This window comes from Populus nigra, chromosome 3 (genome assembly GCF_951802175.1).
Source record: "Populus nigra chromosome 3, ddPopNigr1.1, whole genome shotgun sequence".
Lineage (NCBI taxonomy): Eukaryota > Viridiplantae > Streptophyta > Magnoliopsida > Malpighiales > Salicaceae > Populus > Populus nigra.
In genome coordinates, this window is record NC_084854.1 from 12867839 (window position 1) to 12883803 (window position 15965).

Consider the following 15965-nt stretch of genomic DNA (forward strand, 5'->3'; position numbering starts at 1 on the left):
ATTTTTTGAATATGCATGTTGAAGATTAAGACCATTAAACATAATTATGATGATTTTTTTTAGTGAAATGAACAATCAAAAGATGTTTTGATTTGAATTTCCTTAATATTGAAGTGTTTGAATAAATGACTATAATTAGTATGAATAAGTTACACTAATATGTGAGTTTGAGAACACATATTAAATTGAGAAAGAAAAACTAGGAAAGATGTGTGGCAATTTAAAGGTGATGTTTTGGCCAAAATGAAGAAAATTTAGAAGATGAACTTTAAATGTGTAATTTTACGTCAAATTATATTAAATACCTTATTTTAAAAGATAATGATTAGAGTTAAGTTTTGTATATTTAAATGTTATAAATTGAATGGAATTGGTTAATGTTATGGATAAATTATAGAGAGTATATGAAAGAGTAACATGTTATATAAAAGGAAAGAGTAGGGGAGAAGAAGAAGACTTCTTGGAAATGAAGTCTTGGTTTTGGCTATGTTAAGGAAAAGTGAGGAAGATACTCTTCACAATAGTAGAACTAGAACAATTGTGTATAATCTAAACTATCATATATGAATATGAGTTTTAATCTTAGAAATTATCACTTGGAAATCATAAATTTTACTTGTACATAAACAAGTTAAATAATATATAGAGAAGTCTTGAAATAATATAAAGATGTGGATTTATGTATACATGTTTGAAAAATGTTAAAATAGATACCTAGAAAATATGGCCAATAAACCAGCCAATCATGTAGATGGTGGGGAAAAAACCTTTTATGATGTATTAAATGTTACACTTGCATGTAGCTAGGGAAAAGTGAACATAAATAGGCGAGTAAAGTTCATCTAGAGAAAGGTAAATATAAAAAGGGTTGAAAATTACACAACAAATAAAGTATTATGGTAGATTTCATACCAACATGAATGCATGAAATATTTTCAAGAAAATACCTAGAAGGATGTGTCCATGTTGAATTTGACCAAATGAGAGAATATGGAGGGAAAATAATTCAATAAGTACAAATTGGTAAAAAGAAATGGGTGGTGTAAATGTATTATTATATGTTTTGGTACGAATATGAATATGTGAAAATGGTTCTAAATGATGTGTTGACATAAGTTCTCCTTGTTAACTAGAAGGGACATCGGGGATTGGATCATTGGAGAAGATCACGTTGCTGGAAGAGTTTGTAGGTTTCGTTTTTCTTACTCTCTTATTTGAGTTGATGAACTTATTTTAATTAAGTTATTAGTGTTGAAGATTATTTTATGATTATTATTTCTCAATGAATGGAAATCCTTGGAAATGAAGATTCATTGTGTTGTTACTTTCAATTGCATGGAAATTGTTGTGTTGTTGTTTTCAAATGGAAGTAAACCATTGTCTTATTGTTTCTAATTGCATGGAAATCGTTGTGCTGTTGTTCCCAAATAAAAAGAAATTATTGTGCTGATGTTTTTAATTGCATGGAAACCATTCTGTTATTGTTTTCAAATGAAAAGAAATTATTGTTTTGTTGTTTCTAATTGAATGAAAACCATTAGGGTTGCCTATATTTTTGTTTATATGGAGGTCATTAAGTGTTGTTTCTAAATAAAAAAAAGAAAATTATTGCATGTGTCATCATCATGAGATGAAAACCAATGTAAAGTGGGAACTTCCAAAGAAAACAAAAATCCTTAAAGTCACCTCTCTAATATGAATGAAGATTTGTTCGCTGGATAAACTTAGAGTTAAAAATTATTAACAAATAAATGAATAGAGAAGTTGATGAGAGTTGGAGTAGAGTTGAATCAAGTTTTAAATATCATATATGTTACAATGGTATGTGTTTAAAGAAAAATTTAAATGAGGTGTTATGTTTTATATATTTTAAGGTCATATAAGAAATTGGTTGTGTTAGTTGTAAGGTGAATGTTATTTTGTGATATCGTAAATTGCATTAAATATAGGAGAATTTTTAATTTCATAGAATGGTGAATAGTTCCTTTTTTTTTTCTTGCCAAACATTTAACATGTAAATTATTGAATTATCGGAATAAATGGCTTTGGATGTTACATCATGACTAAAAAGTATTGTTTGAATTATACAACAAATTATTAGTACTTATTAAATCATAATTACTCTCTATGCAGTTATTCCCTGTGGCAATTGACAACAGGCTACTGAGTAGGGGATTTTCTACTACTAAATAGTAGCCCCACTCCCATCGTTTTCTTAATTGTTTTTGTAGTTCGATAGTTTTTTTTTATTATTATTATTTATAGGTGAATGGCGCTCTTTTTCAGTTTTTTTCCTTTTCAATTTACAGATTGTGGGATTTTCTTGAATTAATTTTGAAATATGACCGATAATTTTTAAGTCTTGAATATACTAGATTGATGCAGGTTTGAGATTTCAGCACTCGAAAGTTGTTTCTTCATAAATAGGAATTCAATAAATTTTTTTTTTTATATGAACTAATACAATTTTCCTTCTCATTCGACCTTATAATTTTATTTAATTTAGGTTGTTAAAATAATTTGATAATTATATATATATTTTATTGGATTCCTATATATATATATATATATATATATATATATATATATATATATAAACACATTGTTTGAACAGCCAAAATTAAATCAATAAATTACAAACGCCATTCTCCTCATAGCCTAAACTGCATAGGGTTTTTATTTCCTGTTAGAAGTAGAATGGAAGGTGATTTTCATTCTCAATTCGCAGGCAATACTACCCATAAGCCAAACTGTAATCTGGGATGCTATGAATTAATAATTTTGTCATTTCCATAGACTTTATCTTCAAAGAGAACCCTAATCTCTTCCAAGGTCTTTCCTTTCGTTTCAGGCAAACAGAAATAAAAGAAAACACCGCCCGCTGCTATAATTCCAGCAAGTGCAAAAAAACATGCCTCCAAATGTTTACCTGCTTTATAAACGTCATGGCCGTGATCCCACCTACCAACCTGTTCACGGATATTGCCAAGCTTGAACCTTGGGCCCTTAACCTCGTCGGAAATATCTCTGATGAGTAGACCCATGTAATTGGCCTCAGCCCCGTTGAAAAGAAGGAGGATACAGCAGCACATACGGCTGCTACACACAATGCAATGGACCATAAAGGCTTACTGTTTGACTGCTCAAGATACTTTGAGAGCCCAGCAACAAGAGGGGCCGCCTTCCATACCTGACTAAGGTAATGTTTGGGAACGTATTCTTAAAAAAATTTAATTTTTTTTTTCTAAAATGCAATATAATTTATATGTTTTGGATCGTTTTGATGTACTGATATCAAAAATAATTTTTAAAAAATAAAAAAACATCATTAACATGCATTTTGACACGAAAAATTATTTGAAAAGCACCCACAACCACACTGCCAAACAAGCTCTAAAGAAAAGTGCGGACACCAAAACACATATGATGTCTTGGCTATCCCCTTAATGATTGTAACACCTATTAGCTGTTTCCTGCTTTGGATTCCTGCGTCTTTGAACACTTTAGGACTGTAATACACTACAGCATCATTTCCTGAAGCTTGCATGAAGAAGTTGACTCCAATAGTTGCAATGAGAATACGGCGAATGGGACGAGATGGGGAGAACAATAGTTCTTTCCATGCCCCCTGACCACGCCAGTTGCTTGAAGAAGCTACATTCGTCAAATCTGTGGCAGCTTTTATCATTTCAGCTAGTCTCAATTCCGCTTCATCTGTAGATTCTGATGTTTTGATTAGGACCTGCTTTGCTTCATCATATCGGCCTTTCATGACGAGCGAATGAGGGGACTCGGGCATCACCATAACACCTAATGCAACTACTATAGCTGGGAACGCTGCAAGTCCAAGCATTAGTCTCCAGTTTATGTTCTGAGGGAGACTTGACAGACTGAATTAAGTTGGAGATGTAACCAAGTAGAATTCCGATGTTGATGAAGACTTCAGGAAGAGAAGATCGGAAACCTCTAGCCATGGCTGGTGAGAGTTCTGAGGTGTAGACTGGAGCGATCAATAGGGAGAAGCCAACCCCAATGCCAGCTACTACCCTTCCAGCCATGAGGAACAAGAAGGATGGAGCGAATCCCATAATAAGTGCACCGATAAGGAACGTGGCTGCCGCCAAGACAATGGTATAGCGTCTTCCAATATAATCAGATGTCCTACCAGTGGCTAGCGATCCAATCAATGAAAATACATGCATTAAGGGAACCCACCAAGATCTCTACTTGGATTTATGACAAAAAATTAGAGATAAAGACAAAAAAAAAATAAAAAAAATTAAAGTTACTAAATTCAAGATTGCTATTTACTTTAATCGGACCTCCTTTTCTGTGTTCCAATATTTTTGTTTGTTTTTTTTAAGTTCCTTCCTCCCTTTGATGAAGTGCTATTGTATGCACATGGATGTCATCACATCAATAAGAGAGCTTAACTGGAATGAAAAGCACGAAACTCACCATATCCCAGAGAGAACAGAGTTTGAGGAGGCCAGAATTGCGCCAACAAGAGCATGCTTGTTCATCTGAGTCTTGCTGCTAATAGAAACACCCTGCACCTTCTGTCTTTGGAATTCTTCTCAAGAAGCCTCCTTGCGCTGCTTCTCTTTCCTTCTTTCATTTTTCAGATCATTTTCCTAGGGCAAAGAAGGTTCTGAATCAGGAAGTAGGCGGTAGTGACCATGTTTGGCAGATTCGAGGGCAGAATTGAATTGCATTACTGGAAGATTAAATGCAAAAGGATACTGAAGATTTTAGAATATATAATAATTACAAAATTGTTTCACTTAACACAATTGTTGTAATATTCTTGTGCTTTAAATTGAGAATGCTAATGATAGGGAAGGGGATTATTTTTTTCTGGTTTGTGTATCTCCAGACCAGGTCGTGGAAAGTGAAACAGTAGAAAGCCAACCTTTTAAACAGTAGGAAAAAACTACTGTTCTTCACATGCTGCTACACACACGGACCTAGCTATCCAACAGCACTTGTGCTACCTTTCTCTAATTAGAACTTTCAACCACAGTCTCATGAAAGACACAAATGTAATCATCATAAGTTGAACTGTTTTTCAACTGAAGAACCTGAAACTTATGTGCATGCAGTAGAGAGGATCTTCTCAGCTCTGAAGGTGGAAGCCAGGGAATCAATTCCACTGGCAAAGGGGTCAGAATATGAAGCCAAAGAGACCTATATAGACTCTTGATATCCGCGACAACATGAGCTGCCAAGAGAATATTCCTTTGGGCAAGCTAGAAGCAATACTTATCAACGAAAAAGCTACTCCTTTTGTGTCCAGGTGGGCTTCAAATTTTGTTTGATCACCACCCTATAGTTCCTTTTGAAGATGACATGAAATTATTTTATCCCCATATAATCGGGCACCGGGAATAAAGCGAGCGAGCAATTTTTTTCATCCCTTCCACTCACAGATATCCTTTTTGTTTTCTGTGCATCACTGTTAGACCAGTGGCCAAAATATGTATAATTAATGACAACAATTACATATAAATGTCGCACATCAATATTATTGCAGCTAAACACTCATGAGATTCATAAAAGCTTAGATATAACATTTAAGGCGCGTTGGATAGTATAGTTTGGTTCAATTTATGTTTTTATTTTAATAATATATTTGAAGATATCTGTTTAATTAATACACGTTACGGTTTTGGATGGATTCATTTAACTAAGAATCTATTATTTATTTATTAAAATATTTACTTAATGCCTCCCAGAAACATTGGAGAATAATTCATAACTGGATAGGCTTGGGTTAAAATGTCCTAAAGATGTTTTGCACAGATGTTTCGACATCCTAAGGATGCACCCATATTTAGCCTCTAGAAACGAAGAAGGAAGATGAATCCAAAGAAAGAAGGTTGGGTGTTTAGATGTCTGATAAGAGATGTGATACAACACGTCACTCTTCATAATTGTAGAAGATAATATAGCTAGATAGATTTACATTACTCAGCTGTTGTTTCCTACTGTAACTATACCTGCACATTACTTATAAATATAACTCTCTCAGCACAGAATCTCTGTGGCTTTACAATTACTTTCATGGTATCAGAGTAGTATAGGATTAACATCCACCGATCCAATGGCTTCAACTACTCTCAATTCTTCTCTTTCTCTTCAAACAATGTTTCATATGATCACCATCAAACTTTCTTTTACCAACTATCTTCTCTGACAAAATCAGATTCTGCCACTTCTAAACTCTCAAAATCTACTTGGTTATATTGATGGATCTCTGCATGAGCCCCCAGAATCCATCCTCTCTAATTCAATCAGTATTCCCAACCCCAAACATGCCATCCGAAAATCAGAAGACCAGCACCTACTTATACTCCTTCTTTCATCCCTGACCGAGGAAGCCATGGCTGAAGTTCTTAGTCTCCCCACTTCTCATGCAGTATGGACTGCACTTGAATCATCCTTTAGTCATAGATCCAAAATTCATGAAATTCATCTTAAAGATGACCTACAACATTTAAAATGAGGGTCTCGCAGTGTTACTGAGTACTCTCGTTTCTTTAAAGCACTTTGTGATCAACTTGCTACTATGGGCTCTCCTGCTGATGAAACAGATAAAATTCATTGGTTTCTTCGTGGCCTAGGCTCTGAGTTTGCGAACTTCTCAACCATCAAGCTATCTATTTCTCCTCTACCTTCCTTTCGTGATCTTGACTCCAAGGCTGAAAGTTCTGAAATTTTTCAAAAGTCACTTGAAACACCTGCTCTCCCATCTGCTGTCTTTGCTGTAACTAAAAGCCACTTCAATCAGCAACGCAATGGAGGTTTTTGTAAGTTTCGTGGCAGAGAAGGAGGATCCTTCTATCCTAGACATGGCAAGGGATGTCGAAACTCTTATTCACCCTGTTGCCAAATCTGTCGCAATATTGGTCATACAGCTGCACATTGTCCTGATCACTATGCAAAGTCTGCTAACTTTGCAAATGTTGCTGAAACTGTCTATCCCTGCTCTTCACCTCACATTGCAACCGATTGGTAAACTGATACTGGAGCTGTTGCACATATGACGCCAGACTCCTCTCAACTGGACAAGGTTAAACCATATAATGGTAAGGATTGTGTAATAGTAGGTAATATAGCCTTTTTACCGATTACTCATGTTGGTACTCTTTCCCCTACTCCAAATATTAATCTTTTGGATGTTTTAGTTGTTCCCCAGCTCACCAAAAATTTGTTATCCATTAGCAAATTAACTTCTGATTATCCTTTATCTATTACATTCATTGACACATCATTTCTCATACAGTATCGCAATACATGAAAGGTGGTGGCAACCGGTCGTCGTCATAAAGATGGTCTTTATATGCTAGAACATAGTCAATATGCATTTGTTTCTTCTCTTAAAAATAATTCTCTGCGTGCCTCTTATGATGTATAGCATGCACGTTTAGGTCATGTTTCACATTCTATTATTTCCTTATTAAATAAAAGAGGTTGTCTTTCTGTTACTTCTTTACTACCTTCTCCCAACCTGTGTGTTGCTTGTCAGACTACTAAAAATCACAGACTACCTTTTAATGTCAATGATCAACGTGCTTTTCATGTTTTAAAACTCATTCACCGTGATATATGGGGACCTGCTCCTGTTACATCTTCATCCAATTTTCATTATTACATTATATTTATTGATGATCACTCGCGGTTCACTTGGTTTTATCCCATGACATTAAAATCTCAAGCTTTTATTATTTTTAAGCAATTTCAAACTCTTGTTGAGGTTCAGTTCTCCTGCAAAATCAAAACCGTTCAAAGCGATAGGGGAGCTGAATTTACAAGCAATCAATTCCAATCTCATCTCCATGCTTCCGGCATTCATCACCAAATGTCTTGTCCATAACTCCTTCCCAAAATGGTCTCGCTGAACGTAAACATCGCCACATCACTGAAACTGGTCTAGCCTTGTTATTCCATTCTCAGGTTCCTTTATCACATTAGGTTGACGCATTCAGTACTGTTGTTTTTACCATCAATCGGTTGCCCTCACCTATCCTTGACAACCTTTCTCCCAATGAGATTTTATTTGGTAAGCCACTCGTGTATGCTGAATTCCATCCTTTTGGTTGTCATGTGTTTCCTTGCTTACAAGATTACACATCTAACAAATTTGCTCACATAGCACTACTTGTATTTTTCTTGGCTATAGCATGTCTCACAAAGGGTTTCAATGTCTTGATCCTTCTACACAGCATATTTACATCACCCGTCATGCCCGATTTGATGAGCTTAATTTTCTATTTACTAATACATCCTTTTCATGTGATCCCACATCCCTAATTATTTCATCTTTTAATGAACCTGATGTCACCGCTATTTCTACTACAAATTAGCAAACTTTTCCATCACTTCCTATTGCACCTTCCATATCATCTTATGTTCCTTGTACCACTAATCTTGTCAATGAATTTGTGCAGCATTTATCCTCTGAACCTACTGCCACAGGTGTTTCTCCAAACAAAACAGTTGCTTCCCCTGCTGTAACAGAAGCCACTTCTGTTGTTTCTCTGCCATCAGACTAGCCTGCACTTCCTTTTGGAGCTTCTATTAATCTTCATCCGATGATCACTAGAGCTAAAGCTGGTGTCTTCAAGCCCAAACATCACTCATATATTACAACCTTGCTGCCTTCACCACTGGTCCACGCCTTGCTTACTACACAGGAACCACAAAGTTTTTCATCTGCCTCTAAACACCCCTGTAAGATTTCTGCTATGAATGAAGAATTGGATACCCTTTCCTCTAATGACACATGAGACTTGGTTCCTCGTCCACTACACACAAATATTGTTGGTTCAAAGTGGATTTTTCATGTCAAATATTTAACTGATGGCACTGTTGATCGTCTCAAAGCACGCCTTGTTGCTAAAGGTTATTCCCAACTTCCTGGTTTGGATTTTCATGACACCTTCAGCCCTGTTGTTAAGGCCTCTACTGTGCGCCTTGTGCTCTTACTTGCAGTCTCTTCAAACTGGCCTCTCCACTAGCCAGATGTAAAAAACACCTTCCTTAATGGTCTGTTAAATGAAATTGTCTATATGGAGCAACCCCCTGCTATGCTGATCCATGATTTCCTCATCATGTCTGTAAGTTAAAACGGGCACTATATGGCTTGAAGCAAGAGTTTCATCGGTTCAGTTCTTTTCTACTGCAACTTGGTTTCACATGCAGCACTACAGACTCCTCTCTCTTTGTCTATACTTGCTCCAACATCATGCTTTAACTCTTGCTCTATGTTGATGACATTGTTGTTACTGGCAACAATATTCCCTTCCTCTAGCATTTCATTCAACGACTTCATCGTGAGTTTGCCATGAAGGACTTAGGCACATTGAATTATTTCCTGGGCTTGGAGGTTTCCTCCTCTGAAAATGGCCTCTTCTTGAGTCAAGCAAAATATACCTATGATATTCTAGTCCATGCTCAGCTTCTAGAATGCAAGCCAACACCAACTCCCATGGTTGTCTCACAAAAATTGTCCAGCGATGGTGATGCCTTCCATGATCCCACGCTGTTTCATTCCATGGTGGGTGCTCTATAATATTTAACGATCACTCATCCTGATCTAACGTATGCTGTAAATTCTGTAAGTCAGCATATGCAATCCCCTACACTACCCCACTTTTAAGCCCTCAAACGCATCCTTCGGTATGTTAAAGACACTCTTCACTATGGTCTTTTCTTCTCTCCTTCGTCATTAACTGGTCTTACTGCCTACTCTGATGCTGATTGGGCTGGTTGTCCTAACACTCGTCGCTCCACCTCCGGTTATGCAATTTTTCTAGGTGACAATCTTATATCATGGAGTGCTAAGAAACAACCCACTATTTCTTATTCAAGTTGTGAATTTGAGTATCGTGCCTTGGCTCACACAGCTTCTGAAGTTGTTTGGCTAACTCATCTTTTTCGTGATCTCAATGTTTCCTTATCACACCAGCCATTACTCCTCTGTGATAACAAAAGTGCATTGTTTCTTACTCTCAATCCAGTCTCACATAAAAGATCGAAACACATCACTCTTAGCTATCACTTCATTCGTGAGCTGGTAGCATCAGGGACCATTTAGCCTAAATTTGTGCCATCCAACCTACAAATTGCTGACATTTTACAAAAAGTCTCTCTCAACCACTATTCACATTCTTTCGCTCCAAGCTTCGTGTTCGTATTAATCCCACACTTAACTTGCAGGGGGATGATAAGGGATGTGATACAACACGTCACTCTCCATAATTGTAGGAGATAATATAGCTAGATAGATTTACATTACTCAGCTGTTGTTTCCTACTGTAACTATACCTGTACATTACTTATAAATATAACTCTCTCAGCATAGAATCTCTGTGGCTTTACAATTACTTTCAATGTCAACTTATCAAATCATTTCCATCCTTGTTCCTGTCAGATTGCTTTCCTTAATTAATGGTCATTACCTTCCATAGAGCAGCATCAAAATGAATATCTAACTGTAGAATTTAATAGAGACAGATGAGGTAGAATGATTTTCTTATTTTCAATGTTTGTTAATACAACTATGAGTAAATCACTCATACTAATTTGCTATACAAAATTCAAAAGTAGAATCTGAAGACGTAAATCAAGGTATTTAACAGAATCGAAACTAAAGGTCTAGGATTATTGTTATGTCTTCTCCGCTTGCTGAGGTTTGGCCTGATTTTTAGTTGCTGCACAATCTTCTACGTGATTAACGGATCTCAATTCAATACACCCCCTTAATCGAATGGGCAACTCCTGCACATGAAGGTTGGTTCGTAGATGATTAAACCATGCAACAGTCAGAGGTTTAGTCAACAAATCTACGAGCTGATCACGTGTGGACACGAAGGAGACATGAAGTTTCTGCTACACAACTTGATCTCGTACGAAATGAAAGTCAATTTCAATGTGTTTCGTACTAACATGGAACTTTGGATTAGATGAGAGATAAGTCGTATCAATATTATCGCACCAAAGAGTTGGACAGCATTGGAGAGGCATTTTGAGTTCTTGCAACAGAGATTGAAGCCACTGCAATTCAACATCAGTGTTGGCCAATAACTTATATTCTGATTTAGTGCTGCTGCGTGCCACTGTTTGTTGTTGTTTGCATCTCCAGCTAATTAAATTGGATCCATGAAAGATACAATATGCTCCTACACTTCATCGGTCATCACTGTCACCAGCCCAATCGGCATCACTAAAGCCTTATAAAGTATGATCAAATTGATGAGTAATATGTAAACCATAATTTACAGTGTATTTAAGATAACGAAGTATACGTTTTACTGCCTGCCAGTGAACATCTTTGGGCTAATGCATAAACTTGCTCACCTTGTGAACTGCAAACGCAATGTCAGGTTGTGTAAAACCGAGATAGTGTAAGGCACCGACTGTACTTCGATATAAATAAGGGTCGTCGAAATCAATACCCTCAAATTTGGAGAGTGTGCAGTTTGTGGACATTGGTGTGTTGCAAGGTTTTACCTTATCTATATTTTCATTGAGTCAGAATCAGATCACCACCATCATGTGGAGTTTCAACTCCGAGAAAATATGATAACGGTCCCAAATCTTTGACAAGAAAGGCAATCCAAGGTAATAAATTAATTTGTTGACTTCCTCAAAGTAAGAACTCGTGACGATTATGTCATCAACATATATAAGTATGAGCAGCTGGAAACTTGCAGTCTATAGAATATAAAGTGAAGGATCTAATTTTGAGCCTACAAAACCATACTGAAGCAATTGATCTGTCAACCAAGAAAATCAAGAACGGGGAGCCTGACGAAGACCATACATACTTTTCTTTAAGCGGCATATATGAGTGGGAAAATCTAGATGAATATACCCTTGAGGTTGACATATATATACCTCTTCATCTAGCAGTCCATGGAGAAAGGCATTTTGAATGTCCAGTTGCCGAATACACCAACGCTGGGAGAGAGCGATAGATAACACTAGCCGAATGGTTCCTTGTTTAATGACTGGGCTAAAGGTTTCTAGAAAATCAACACCATGTTGTTGATGATAGCCTTTAGCTACCAATCGCGCCTTGTACCGCTCCACAATGCCATTAGCATGAGTCTTGATATGGTAAACCCATTTATTTCCAACAAGATTGATGTTGGATTTAGCCGGTACAAGATCCCAAGTATTATTTTGTAAAGGAGCAGTAAATTTCATGTTCATTACTTCCCTCCATTTTTAGTCTTTTGAAGCATCAGTAAAAGACGTTGGTTCAACTGGTGCGTGGCAGGATTGTGCAAGAAGTGCATGAGGCAATGGATATTTGATGAACCCAACATATGGTTACTTTGGTTTGAGAGAGTTTGTCTGAGATTTGGTAGTCATTTTACTTGATATGTTGGAAGGAGCAAGTGCATCAGCAAAAGATATATGAACCGTATGCAGTACTGGAGTTAGAACCTCATTTGAAATAACATTTGTAGTAATAGTAGCTGGAATGAGATCAAATTCATGTGGAGAGACATGATTAGCATTTGTAACATCACCTACAAAAAGAGTTAGGGAATTCGAAACATTTGGTTGTAAATTTGCTGGTAAGGTGATAGCAGTGGACTTGGGAACTAAGGACATAGATTAGGGAGATTTGTAAGGAAATAAAAGTTCATTAAATATGACATGTCTAGACACAAAGATTTTGCCAGTAGACAAATCAAGACACTTATACCCCTAATGTGAGAGACTGTAGCCAATAAAAATACATGTTTATGATCTGTAATCAAATTTATGTTTGTTATAAGAACGTAAATTTGGCTAACAGGCACAACCAAACACACGCATAAAGTTATAATTTGGTTTATGATGGAAACCCTTTTCAAAAGGAGAGCAATGATTTAAAATTTTAGTGGGAAGACGATTAATTACATAAATAGCAGTTAAAAATGCATCCTCCCAGTATGGTTTTAGAAGATTAACATAGGCCAATAATGCTAGACCCATTTCAACAATTTGACGATGTCGTCTTTCAACAACTCCCATTTGCTTATGTGTGTACGGGCAAGTTAGACAATGTTGAATACCACATTTGAAAAAATATGTATTTAATCTATGATACTCACCTCCCCAATCAGTTTGAATGGCCTTAATTTTGGTATTAAAATGGCGTTCAACATACGTTTGAAAATGTAAGAAAATATTTTCAACATCGAATTTTTGCTTAAGAGGAAATAACCAAATATATTTTGTGAAAGCATCCAAGAAACAAACATAATAGCGAGAGCCGTAGTTGGAAATCATGGAACTAGGCCCCCAGACATCTGAATAAATGAGTTCCAAGGGCTTAGTAACATGAGGTATAGAAACAAAAAAAGGTAAATTATGGATTTTTGCCATCTCACATTCATGACATATCTTGTGTCTTTTATTGGAAAGAAAAGAAAGATTATTTGAGCGGATAACATGATTGACAGTGTTGTAAGAGGCGTGCCTAAGACGACAGTGCCAATCTGAGACTGAAACACAAACACCAACATGAGCTTTGGGATATAAATGCTAAAGAGGCTGTGAAAAACACTAGAGACCATCTTTGACGACACCCATATGCAGTGTGTTTCCCGAGTAATCCTTGATCAAAAAACAAGAAGCATGAAACTCAAAATAAACAGAATTATCTTCGGTGAATTTTTTGATAAAAATAAGATTTTTTGCAATTTGAGGGACAACTAATATTTGGTCAAGGATAAAATATTTAGAGTGTGCAGATAAAGATGCCTTGCCTAAGTGAGTTATGTGCAAACCCTTGCCATCTCCTACTTGAATCTGATCATTTCCAGCATGCTCTTCACTATGAATATTAAGGTTGTTGAAGTTATAGTCAAATGGTGCGTAGCTCAAGTGTCGGCATGCCATTCTTCCTCCAATGAGTGCTGAATGTGTCGGTTGGAGGCAATGTTAGCTTGAGGATTTGGTCGAAAAGGTTGAGGAAGAAACTAACTGTCAAATCTCTTAAAGCATCGAGCCGCACTATGGCCAGATTTATCACAGAGCTGACACCAAAGATTAGTGTAGTTGTTATTTGGACGAGAAGCAGTTTGGAAATTACCTCTACCATGAAAGGAGGGATGGCCACGCCCCCTGCCTCAGAAGGTAAGATTGTTGTTGCAGACATAGGATCCAGAAAAGGATTGTTGCTTGGTAGCAACATTAGCTGATGGTATGGCAGATAAGAGAGCTTGTTGATGATGCTGCACACATGCCTCACAAATGAGCAGCATAGAGTACACCTCTTCTAAGGTGACATTTTCTTTAATTGAAATGGTGGTGATAAGAGAATCATACTCAGGTCCTAGACCAGTGAGTAGGTATGTGATAATTTCATCACATTTGAATGCCTGACCTGCCATAGCTAGTTCACTAGAGAGCTTTTTCACATACAATAAATATTCTGTAACAGACTGAATAGTTTTACGAGCAGTAGCAAGCTGCGAACGGATTTAGATGGCCTTAGCTTTTGATTATGTAGCAAAAGTGGTGTGAAGAGATATTCAAACTGCATGAGAAGTAGTGCATTGTGCTACTTGCATGAGTATATCATCAGTAACAGAGGTATTAATATTGAGAAGAAGATTGTCTTGGGTTTCCTATATATCAAAGGTTGGGTTTGATTGCATGGTGCCATCATTGTGAGGAATTTCCTTTGCAGGCATTTTAATAGTGCCATTAACATAGCCAAACACTTTTTGACCTTTGAAATTGGGAAGCATGGTCGCTTTCCAATTTAGAAACTTGGTGTAAGTTTGGTGATATTGATGCTGAAAGAAGGATTGAAGACAGGTAGAGTGTTGTCAGAAGTAAGGGAAGAATAGGGAGAGACGGCCATGGTGGCTAAGAGGAATTTGAGAAAGAAGTTTAGAAGGAAGAGATGAAAGTAATGGACAAAGAAGAATCTTTATGAGAGGATGTAAGTTGTTGGTTTTGATACCATGTAGAATTTAACAGAGACAAATGAGGTAGAATGGTTTTCTTATTTTCAATGTTTGTTGTGTATAGTCTAAATATTTATAATACAACTGTGAGTAAATCACTCCTACTAATTTGCTATACAAAATTCAAAAGTAGAATCTAAAAACGTAAATCAAGGTGTTTATCAGAACCGAAACTAAAAGTCCAGGATTATTATGTCTTCTCCACTTGCTGAGGTTTGGCCTGATTTTTAGTTGCTGCACAATCTTCTACGTGATCAACAGATCTCAATTCAATACTGACTAACCTCTTAGGCAGCCATGAGAGCAGCATCCAGAAGAACACTGATAATTCTTAGATCCCAAGGGAGGGAATGGAAACATGATACTCGTAAGAAACTGCTAGTGATCAAACCCGTTAAAACGAACAAGAATTATTTGAGCCTGGCCTGGTCGTTGTTGTGCAGTAGAATCCTCCATTACCTGTAACTTCTTCAAATAGGAAAGCGCCAATCTACCACAGCCCTATCCATTTATATTATTATATAAGCTGAGACACCCTGTCTCGCGGCGCTGATTTAGCACCGCACCCTGCCGTATCTTTTCTTTTCTTTTCATTTTTTAGCATTGAGGAAATCCTGGTGTCTGTTCAATAATACAAAGCCTAATCTGTAAAACGTCTATTAGTAAGTTCCAACTAAGCTCCTCACTTTATTGATAAAAAAAAAGAATAATTATTTCATTTTATTTTGAGTGGAAAGCCTAACAAAGTCAGTTAATTGCTTTGATCTCGTGGATTGAGGTATCCAAAAAAAAGAGAGAGTAAAAGGTCAGTGGTTAAGTTGGATTTTATTAAAAGTTCATTTTTTTCAAAAACAATTACCATATTAGAAAATCATTTTAAATCTCCATTTCCTGTTTTCATTTAAATATCAAGTTTTTCCTTATAAAAAATCGAATAACGAGTTCATTTAAAAAAAAATATGGAAGAATTGTTTTACTGAAAAAAAT

At 36.4% G+C, this 15965-nt stretch overlaps 1 pseudogene; it reads right to left on the reverse strand.

Moving 5' to 3' along the window:
• Window positions 1-2765: 2765 nt before the first annotated feature.
• On the reverse strand, window positions 2766-4752 carry LOC133689415 (polyol transporter 5-like; annotated as a pseudogene).
• Window positions 4753-15965: the final 11213 nt, after the last annotated feature.